We start from the raw sequence: 9,865 nt of genomic DNA, 5'->3' as shown, positions 1-9,865 counted from the left end.
CCTAATGTGGAATGTGTGCCTAATGTTAACATACCATTTGATTTTGACTGTTTGTGACGTTATTTTTCACTTATCACAACTTAAAAAAAATGATTATGTAACGGATCATCTGAACTTAAATTTTACAAAACATTCATTCAATATTTCTAGTAAATATCAGATTGTTTCAAAGTAGGTTCAAATTGAACAGAATTCTTAGCATTTTACTAGAAAAACACCTTTTCATCAATGGAAGCTATCAACTGAATTTTCCTACCAAATTTTTTGAAATATTTTGTAAGATTATTTTCATTTCGATTTTTGTTAGTAGTATGTTATACCATGTGTTTTTCAAGTAAAAACTAAAAAATATGGTAGGTCCTTAAAATGGAACACTTCTTTTAATGTGTTCCTAATTATGGACATAGTCAAAGTGTTCCAAACTATTTCGATGTTATATTATGCTTCTGAAAAGAATTTGAATTACGTAAAGTTGTTGAAACTGAGTTTATCTTAACTTTATTTTCAATGAATTTGAAAATAAATGGTTTTTTTGTTAAAATTTGATAGTTTTTTAACTTCAGTGTACTGTAAAGTTAAAAATGACGAAAACATATTTTTATCTGGTTAATATAACGCGACACTACTAAATATAGAAAATTTTCTTGTTCAATCTACTGTTTTAGGTTAATAAATTAGATAAACAGTTTAATAATCATTCTAGTTTATGCAAGTGAAGACGACGAATGGTTAAACTTATACAGTTTTTAGGTTTAATGATTATCCGTTAGTATCACTACTTCACTTTTCGCCAAATTCACGCTTGATATTATCACAGCTATTGGTTTGATTTTAGCACGCTTTCCTTAAAAAAAATAGTTGAACAGTTCGAGAAATCGGTCTTAATATATATCCAAAAGTATTAATGGAGTTTGTGTATGTTATTTTAACAGCAGTAAATTAAATTATTGAAAAACCGTATTCAAATCATTTATGAAATCGAAACTTTTCTATCAGGATGGCTTAGATCTTATGCGAAAATCGTTTTCAATATTTCTTGAAAAGTTAATATTAATATTTAATATTTTTTCAGTTTCGCAAAATTAAAGCCTAAATTTTATTTGATTGTGATATTATCGAAAAACTTTTGAATTACCAACAATACTGTATGCTCTGCATGATGTATTGAAAATAGGATTAGCATTAGTAAATAAGTTGAATATTCAGTCAAGTTTATTAAAATATTGGAACTACAGAAAAAAACCTTGTTTCATCAGCTGGAACCAGCCCTGATAAAATTACAAAAGCAGTGTATGAAAAAGAAGTTGGAATAGGAAAAGAAACACAAGATTGAAGAAAGACTAAGAAAAACCAATATTTCAACATATTTCAAAAAATTTATAAAAGTCATGGTGAATTGATGAAATTTAATATTTTTCTCAAAAAAATAATAAGATATAAAACCATATTAAAAATCAGGAACAAAAGGGTATAATGTGAACGCCGATATAGTCTTCCCTCATATTTAAGAACACATATGTTAACTATTAGGAACAATTAATGCTCAATTAGGGACATTAACACATTTAAAGAACATGTTATATTTCAGAAATTATAGCTAAGAATGAGTATTTCAAACTTTTACAGAGTTCAGAGAAGAATTTGGTACAAGTTAACAAAAAATTTACATTTTAAAATTGAAGATTAGGCCAATTCTATCGGTAGAAATGGATGAAGGCTGAAATATCGACAATTTTTGTCATCTTGTGCAACGTTGAGACAGTGGAAAGTGGTTGGCTTATCGAATCACGCAAGTAGTTTAGTTTTCTAGAAAAGCTCTTGTAATTAATTCCAAAAAATCAAATTGAAATTTGTTTCTTAAAAATGCTGTAAAAAAAGCAATGATGAAGTGAATATGAATCTTCTATGAAAAACTATAATATGCATGCCAACCAAAAAGAATTTTAAAAAATTTGGCTAAATATGCTACACAAAATATTAACCCTAATCCGCTCTTGAGTGACAATATGACACTACTGGAAGTTTGACGGCTTGTAACTTTAGTCGGATGCATCCAAATAAAACATTTTCCTTGGGGACCCGCAATGAATTCTTGAAGTTTTTCATTTTAAATCATTACTTTTTTATGGACGCCCCCTGGAAGACCAGGATAAAAACTCACTAATCATACCTTGAGTGTCAATTTAACACTCCTCGCTTAAAACCGCCATATCTCTCTTGTTCCTCAACCGATTTTTACAAAACTTATAGTTCTGGAAAGGCACCCGTCGAAATGTGGAAAATCACCGACAGCGGAAGAGGCAGCGAGTCCGACTTTTCCAGGAGAAAAAGCGCCGCCTGGAGGAGGAGGAGCTCGAGGAGCTGGAGCAGCTGCATCGTTCCCAAGAAACACGAAAGTTCTATCAGAAACTCAACGCATCCCGCAAAGGCTTCGTGCCGCAAGCCGAAATGTGCCGGGATAAGGACGGGGGTATCCTGACGGACAATCGTGAGGTGATGAAAAGGTGGAAGCAGCACTTCGATGAACACCTGAACGGCACACATGCAGGAGATCAAGACGGTGGGGGAAGGTACATCGCCGGCGTAGCCAACGACGAAGACGAGCCACTCCCAACGATGAGTGAAGTTAAGGAAGCCATTCGCCAGCTGAATAGAAACAAGTCGGCTGGGAAGGATGGCATCGCAGCTGAACTCATCAAAATGGGCCCGGACAGGTTGGCCGATTGCCTACACCGGTTGATAATCCGGATCTGGGACATTGAACAGCTACCGGAGGAGTGGAAGGAGGGGGTAATATACCCCATCTACAAGAAGGGCGACAAATTGGACTGTGAGAACTACCGAGCGATCACTGTCCTCAATGCCGCCTACAAAGTTTTGTCCCGAATCCTACTCCGCCGCCTAACGCCACAAGCAAACAGATTCGTGGGAAGTCATCAGGCCGGCTTTATGGAGGGACGGTCTACGACGGACCAGATATTCACATTACGGCAAATCCTCCAAAAATGCCGTGAACACTAAGTACCTACGCACCATCTATTCATCGACTTCAAAGCCGCATACGACACGATCGACCGTAACGAGCTATGGAAAATCATGGACGAGAACGGCTTTTCCGGGAAGCTGATCAGACTGATCAAGGCGACGATGGATGGAACGCAGTGCTGTGTGCGGATTTCGGGTGAATTGTCGAGTTCATTCGAATCTCGCAGGGGGCTTCGACAAGGTGATGGTCTATCCTGCATGATGTTCAACGTGGCGCTAGAAGGTGTTATTCGACGAGCGGTGGGCGAAATGCGGGGCACGATTTTCAACAGATCCAGTCAACTTATTTGCTTTGCCGATGACATTGATATAGTCGGCAGATCATCTGCGGCGGTGGAGGAGATCTACCGCAAACTGAAACGCGAAGCAGGAAGGATTGGGTTGATGATTAATACGTCCAAGACGAAGTACATGCTGGCCCGAACCCGCTTGTCCAGTAATAACAAGGTCACAATCGACGGCGACGAGCTGGAGATAGTCGAAGACTTTGTCTATCTCGGCTCACTGGTGACCGCAGACAATGACACCAGCCGTGAGATCCGGAGGCGAATTATCAGCGGAAGTCGTGCCTACTATGGACTCCAGAAGCAACTGCGGTCGAGAAGACTTAGCCCTCGCACGAAGTGTAACCTGTATACGACGCTTATTAGACCGGTTGTTCTCTACGGGCACGAGACATGGATATTGCTCGAGGAGGACCTGCTTACACTCGGAGTATTCGAGCGACGAGTGTTAAGAACCATCTTTGGCGGCGTACAGGAGAACGGAATGTGGAGGCGAAGGATGAACCACGAGCTCGCGCGACTCTACGGCGAACCCAGTATCCAGAAGGTGGTGAAGGCTGGCCGGATACGCTGGGCGGGACATGTTGCGAGAATGCCGGATGACTGTCCTGCAAAACAGGTGTTCGCCACGAATCCGGTAGGAACAAGACGAGCGGGGGCGCATCGAGCGAGGTGGTTAGACCAAGTGGAGCGTGATCTGGCGAACGTGGGGTGCCCGAGGAATCGGAGAACGGTTGCCATGGACCGAGTGAATTTAAGGAATTATGTTCGTCAAGTTATGTCGTAAGACGGAACACTATGTAAATAAAATAATAGTTCTGGAAACCTCACGACGTAACTCAAATATATTTTTTCAGACATTACATGCTATTAATAAATTCCACTTGAATTCAAAGAAAGCTGAAGTAAGAAGCTATACGTTGCACACACGGAGATATTTTTTTGAAATTTTGAAAAATGTAAAAAAGTCGAGTAAAAACCTTACTTTTCAGTCAATGAACCGTAAAAATTGTTCAAGTCACACCAGATAAATTTTGGAAAAAGAATTGAAAAGTTGACATAATGCGGCACATTTTTGCATTTTTAGACTGTCGAAATGCGAAACACAGAATTTTTGATGAATTATCAAAGGTAGCTGTTTTTCGAACTGTTTGTCAATTTGCAATTTTTAAAATTTTCTTGCACTAAAATTCAACTTTGCACTGGATTTGAGTATATCAACTCAAAATTTCCACAATAAGTTTATATTCACCAGAAAGGTAATTTCATGCCGATTTAAGAGGTGTAATTACTTAATCGCTGCAATATTGATTTTAGTCAAGAGTGTCAAATTGACATTTCAGGGACTGTAGGTACAACAATTTCTTTTAAGTTATGGAACATCTGTTAAATGTAATAAAATTGTTATTTAATTTTAGATAATTCAAAGGCATGCTTTTGATATAAAGATGTCGAAATTTTATAGAATGAATAAAAATTTTGAATTTATCTTTAGAAACATCATTTTTTTTAGTATTTTTTCTTCGTTTAAAGCCCCGATAATCAGGCAAATGAAATCGTCATGTCTATGGACTTCATATGCTCTTATGTTCTTCTTTTGCCTTGAAAGAAAATATTCCCTTAACATTAAACACTCCAGCTACTCGTAAACAAACGCACCCGAAAAAACCGAAAGCTCATTCACGTAGCCCGGAGGCTTTCATCTTCCAGAACAATCAAACAACACATCCAAAGTTACATCATTTTAAACGTGACTATCCCGTTTTTGCGTTTTTGTTGGCCAGAGTCAGAGCCTGCAGTGTGCAAATGTTTTTTCACTTCCGGCCGTTCCGGTCCACTGGTGTTGAATATCCTGCGCCAAAACAGCGGCAGCTGAGCCGATAACGGATGATAAATTCGTCCATTGGGGAAATTTACAAACCCAACTCGTGATGCTATTTCCCAAAGCCCCATCAACCATTTCCTATGAATTCGTCGGACTTAGCATGGTCCATTGCTTTCTTGCTTCCTGGCTGGCTCCAGCAGGCAGAGGTGAGGAAAATTTGGCCGAGCTGGGGGATGAGAACCTTGCTGCTTCCAGAACAAAACTGGTCCAGAGGGGGTCTACGCAATAGTAGAACAGTGGTGCTGGAAAGGCTCTCGATTTATGGCCATCCGTTGAAGAATAGCCGGATGTTGCTTACTGCCTGTCATTATTGCGCTTCAGTCCCATCCAAGGAAGAAGACGACGACGACGACGATGTCTATCTCCGCCAAAAGGCGATATCATTTGTCCGATAAATCCTACAGATTCATCAGATCTTCTCTAGCCAGGGCAACCGAAGAACCGTTTCAACGAGCAGCGGGCAGCACCTAAGCAAGACATCTCTCAAATTTGGGTAAAACCACTTGTCAAGACATCACAATTTACCGCAAAGAAACATTCTCGCACCAATCGGCTTACCCAGGCACGTGCACGGAGAGGCGAGAAAACTCACAAATATTCCTATTACATGCATCAATCATCACACCGGCACGTGGATCGATCATCCGATTTGTTTTCACAAGGTTTTATTTTTAGCTTTCGGCGTTTTTTTTAAACGTTTATGTTGCATGTGTTTATTGCGGCAAAAATTTAATTTGGATTGATAAATTGATATGTGTTCCAGTTTAAAATGCGATAAAAATAATAAATTCTGCATCTGCAATTCTGTCATGAAATTTAAATTTTTATTTTGCAATATTGAGGACGAGTTTTTTTTAATTCTGTCTATCTTGAATCTGTATTAAGTCTTATTTGTTTAAGAACTGAATTTTAACATTTTATTTATAACAAGTTTGCATTTAATATGTTATGCTTGGAAAAAAGTTTAATTTTTATTTATTTCATGAACCAAGGATTTTTATTAGTTTTCTTTGAAATTACATATATACATGCAAGGATTTTTTTTAGAAGTGCCCAAAAGATATTATAGTTCTATCAACTAAATTTTGGAAATTCTTCAATTTCTGAAGTTTCTAAAACTCAAACTTGTACATTTAGGAAATGTGTGGAACGTTTTTCATATTAATTTATCAGATTTGGTTTTTAATGAATTATAAAATCATCAAAATCGTCAGGTTTATATAAAACCAATGGTCATTTTAATTTGGAATCACAATTTCCCCAGATCAAACATTAAACCGAACACCAGATTCGACTTTCGGACGTTTTGCTTTTTCAAAATCAGATTTTTCAGAAACAAGCCCCAAAAAACCCAGTGCTGTTACACTCGTATCAACATTACATCAACAAAGCTAAAAATTGATGAGCTGTCGTAGAGATAAGTGTCGTCATTAAAAGATTCTTACGAATCTTAATTAAGAAATTCACTCAAACATGTCTGTCGCTCACAAGAACAGATCATTGACCTATGTGTTTTGTTTGTTTTGTCTGAACCCCACTGAACCCCAAATCACACTTAAAAAACACTAAAAGTTTCACTTAAAAGTGAAAGTTCAGTGAATTTATTCATTTCAAGTGGCTCACTTAACCCTCATTTAAGTTTCTAGTTACAAAATCAATATTCATTGATCCATCACTTGACCGGCACTTAAAATTCCTCTGAATGTCAACTTACTTCGTCGCTCACTTTAATTTATGCTGAATGAGAAATGAATTTACAATAGTAATGTGAAATAACTTGATACCAAAAGATGTTTAAAAATAAGTGTTAATAAACATTTCTGAAAATTGGGTCGATTTCGGCGGTATTTAGTAATATATCACTCTAAAATTTACACATTTCATTTTACGACACTATATGTCGTTCATAAACTGAAAATTATGTTTAATTGTCAATTTCGATCGGCAATTTTTTAAGCCTTCTGTATTGAAACTAAAATCTTGACACACAAAAGCGCTACCTCGTCTTTAAAATTGGTATTGATTAAGAAAATTATCTTAACAATTTCATCCATTACTTTATTACTTATTTTTTAGGAAAAAATAAAATATTAAGTTTATTTCATTACATATTTAAGCTGATGAGAAATGTTCAGGAAACTCTTTTTTACCTCAATTTTATTAAGTTTTTTTTGTTCTTCTAAATCCAACTCAACTCTACATTAAAAACGGTTTTAAAAAATTCGCCCTTTTCTGTGGTGCATTTTGGCCCTTATTTTTAATTTTTAATTTTGATGCTCTAAAACTTTTGAAAAAAGGTTAAAAAAAATAAAGAAAATTCTGCGCTTTTCTGACAAAACTTTGAAGAATAACAAAAAAAAGCTATAGGTATATCATATATCTTCTAGACCGCAATTAAATTATACTTCTGCGAAAAAACTAGATATGTTATCTTTTCGGCAAATTATTCCAATTCTGTAAATAATTGGAATTTTAAAGATTTTTTCAGCAATTATTACCTAACTTTATTTTAAGATATTTTTACAAGAAAAAATCTAATCGTTTTGCAGACTTCATCAAATTTATTACATGAAATAAAACATTTATTTAAACTTTCTTCAGTAATGTTAAAAATACTTATTTTTCCAAACTTAAGAAAATGAAGAGTTTAACTTTTTAGATCATTCATCGTCGTCATCATCATCATCATTATCATCATCATCATCATCAAAATATTATTTTTTTAATGAAACACTGTAATAAATAAATTAAGAATCAGATTTACTTTTATGTAGATTCGTTAGTTCATAAGTTTAATATGTTTTTGTTAATATGTTTTCATTTATTTTTATTATTTTAAATAATCTTTTAAGAATTGACCATATTTATGAAAAATTAGAAAAACGATTCTTAATAGTAATCGAGTTTGTAATATAGCTCAGTTGGCAAGTCAGTTGCTTCCTGAGCCGTTGTCCATTAGTTCGAGTCCAAGAGTAAACATCGAACACAGTTGTACCGGATAAGTTTCCAATGGCTGTCCGCCAACTGCATCATTCATATAAGTCGCGAATGTCAAAAGATGTTGAAACAACTATAATCGAAACAAAAAAATTCGAAACAGTTACTTGAAGAGCTAATTTCAATAAGCAAATATTAATTTAATTAATGCTTTGTACTCTCAATATTTACAACACCTCTTAGAATTCCTTATTTTTTATTTTTATCAGTTTCGTATTAATTCATTCAAGATATCATCTATTTCAAAACCTGAAGATTGTCAGAGATGATGAATTGAATATGTTGTTTTTTTTTAACTCGAGAAAGTTATTATTGTGAACTTCAATCAAATATGAAGTTTTTTAGACATTTATTTGGATAAATGTATGAATATAAAATTGGATCTCATCTCTTTCTTTCATCACAGGCTGGTTTTTTTTATTTTTATCAGATTGAATTTTATCATTATCTTTGTGTTTTCAATAATTTCTCTTTAGATGTTATCCTGATTAAATATTATTTAAATCATGGTTTGTTTCTGACACCGATTTGATTCTTAATTTAGATTTGCATTTTTCTGGTATTTCGAATATATTGACTTAAAACTTCTTGCTTAGAATAAGGATTATCTTATTGAATTACTTTTCAATAACTTACCGGTGAAAACACTGATTTGAAACATTGATTCTTATTTATTTTGAATTTAGAATTTCGAAACCCCACAAGGACGTATCCTTCGCACGGGCATGTTACATGCTCACTTAAAATTCACTTGTTCCGTCACTTAATTGTCGATTACACTTGACTGGTCACTTAAATTTTAAATTAATGTACCGTTAGCGTTGTTGTGAAAGATTGTTTTTATGATGGAAATGTAGCAGTGTTGTGTTTCAGCTGGTTGGTACAGAAATGAGGAATTTTTAAGTTTCATAACAATTATATACTTCCGGAGCCTGAGAAAAATATCCTGTGAATCGAGTTACTTATCGTAGAGCAACTATTCGTCAAAATGAGTGACCAAATAAGGAATCGTCAGAAGTTGTAACTTCAACAGAGCAACTGTTGGGTTGCTGGGTACCTTCCGTGGACTGTATTTCCGATTCCAATGGTTGGGGGCTTTGGGGTATGGGTTCCTTGAAGATCGATGGATTCCTTCGGCAATAGTTGTGACTTCTTGGGTTGGTTATTAAACTCCGATTTGCAGGTAAGTTACAATTTATTCACAACACATTGAGTTTTTGGGCACAATTTGTTTACACAGCAATTTCAGGGGAAAATTAACACTTTTATTAAACATTTATTCTAACTTCGACATTAATTTAACTACAAGATTACAAAACATCTGTGCCAATGGCGGGTTTTCTTAAGACTAAATTATACAATATTACAAATGGAGAAATCGGTACGAGACTAAGCATAAAAGGTGCATTTTTTTTCGAACTCCTCAGTTAGGAGCATCGATCAGCTGCTTCATTAGAGATGCTGACAGTTGGCTATCTTGATCTCTATCAATCCGTCTATCTTCATTCAAGGCTCAGAGACGTAGGAAGGGTCCTTGATTAGTTTCGCTAGTAATCCAACAGCAACTATGAATAAACAAGCTAAGGTGGGAAATCTTTGTCGGAGGTAAGTTGTGAAGAATTTTGATTTAGCAAATAATTTAATTCAACTTTTA

The sequence above is a fragment of the Uranotaenia lowii genome, chromosome 2, assembly GCF_029784155.1.
Source record: "Uranotaenia lowii strain MFRU-FL chromosome 2, ASM2978415v1, whole genome shotgun sequence".
Lineage (NCBI taxonomy): Eukaryota > Metazoa > Arthropoda > Insecta > Diptera > Culicidae > Uranotaenia > Uranotaenia lowii.
This window is presented reverse-complemented; position numbering follows the sequence as displayed.